We start from the raw sequence: 2,296 nt of genomic DNA on the forward strand, positions 1-2,296 counted from the left end.
TTTTCTTATTCAGGAATTCACATGAATTAGAGAATTTCTTGTTTACTTCTAGTTTTTTTTTCAATTCAGTTTCAGTATTTGTTTCTGGTGTTAGTAAATTAAGAAATGCAATTTTGTTTTCTATGTTTGGAATAATACCATGTGCTTGAAATATTCTACTTGAATTAGCATATATTCCATTTTCCTTTCAAAAATTATAAGTAACTTATCTAACTCATTTAGGCTTTCAGGTATTTTCCAATTAAGAGCTAAATAGTTTGGATACTAATGTTTTATTTTATTTTTTGTAAACTTGTTTCTGTTGCTTGATTTTGTTATTACTTGACACTTTTAGTAACATGAAGAGTAATTTTTAGTTTATATTGAAAATCTATTCAATGTCATAGACAATCATTAGCAAAATATATTTAAACCTCATAACAATATTTTGAGGTAGGTTTTAATTCACATATATAAAGGATAATTATTATACTGGAAATATATTACAATGGAAAGAGAAAAGAGCTTTTTGTCTTTAATGGTTATAAGAGGGTAGAATTCCTTTAGACCTCAAAATAAAGAACATCTAGTCACTTTGAATATATTTAAGAAATTGCTTTAAATATTCCTTCTTGAAAAATCTGTATGAAGTTTACTGAACTATTAACAAGTTTGTATAATAAGAGAAAATGACAATTCTCAGTATAGAGTAGCAAGGATTCAGTGTAAAAAGCAATAAAAACTAATTAAAAGACTATTACACTTACTTAGACTATGACATTTTACAGCTTTTATTGTCAGCTTTATAAATATGTTGTAATATAATTATTTCTATTTATTTTTACATTTTTGATTTTGGCTATTCCTATCAGCAGAAACTTACATTGCAGTTTAAGTTTGATCTTATTTCTGTTTATTCTTAATGAGTCAAAGATACAAATTTATTACTTGTTATGGCAGGATTCCAAACTTCCATTTCAAACTCTCATTGTTCTTTAACATATGTGCAAATAAAGACAATAGGTATGAAATGCTATATCACAAGTTCTAGAATTTAACATGTGAATATGGACCATTTTCTTCCTTTAGGCTTCAAATGTCTATATTCCTCAGATCTTATTTGGTAATGTCCTACAAGATGTACATTCAACTATATCTTTAGCTAAGTATCTACTTCTGCTTACTGTGCCATTTTCAGAAATAAAGGAAACAATAGTTATATGAGCTCTCCTTTTGCTTTATTAGGCCACTCAAAAAGACAATTTCCTTCATGTAATGTTTGTAACATGTTGTGAAAAGCTTGTTGATTTTTTTCAGAACTAGGAATGTCCTTAATTTTGCCAATCAGAATGAGGAAAGTAAGCAAAATAATGTCCCTACCACATATCATCAAACTTTGGTCCTCAGCTCTACTAAAAATGTTTGTTTTCTGTGAGCAAATATTTAATATGTATCATACATGATTTTTTTCATTTCTTCTTACGTTAATATTTTCAGATAAAATCTATTATTGTTTTATGCTAAGAAGCTGTGATATTGAATTTAAGTAACCTGTTTAGTTATACAACTAGGATAAGGAGGTATTGGTATACAATCAAAGGTCTATTTCCAAACACTACTTCCTAACCACTAACCATTTTCCAAGTCACAGTCCTCAAGTAACTTATCATGCTTTATAAAAAGCAATCCTGAGGGTCAATTTGATTGATCGAACAGAATCTGCATTTTTACAATGAAAGTCAAGGAAATCTGGCATACCCAATTTGAAAACTACCACAATAACTATTGTAAATGGTGTTTCTTGCTCGCTTGTTAGATGTTCTGATCCTTTTTTAAAATTTAAGTTTATTGGTACATTTTAGGTATATAATACAGTTACATTCATCATGTCGGATCTTGAACCTTTACATGATGTATCTTGGTTCTTATTTTTTCCCCATTCCCCTGCCCTCCTTTCATCCCCTTCACCCCTTCCTATTTACAGAGACTTTGTTTCCATTCTTTTCTTTTCTCATATTTTTTCCTTTCCCTTCTTTCCTTTCCCATACCCATCCCAATACCCCTACCCATTTAGATCATTTCTTCCTATTTCATATTATCAATTATTCATTTTGATCCTTATTTAGACTTTCAGTTTCTCACACCAAAGAAACTATTTGGTATTTATACATGTGTGTCCTATTTATTTCACATATGAGCGTGGCCTCAATGTGCATACATTTAGTTATGAATGTCTCTAGTTTCTCATTCTTTATGGCTGAGTAGTGCTCCATTTTATATATATATATATAAAACCCAAAACCACTTCTTTATCCAG

This window comes from Heterocephalus glaber, unplaced genomic scaffold, assembly GCF_053883595.1.
Source record: "Heterocephalus glaber isolate CG9 unplaced genomic scaffold, H.glaber_assembly_v1.0 deba00001497, whole genome shotgun sequence".
In the NCBI taxonomy this organism is placed as follows: Eukaryota; Metazoa; Chordata; class Mammalia; order Rodentia; family Bathyergidae; genus Heterocephalus; species Heterocephalus glaber.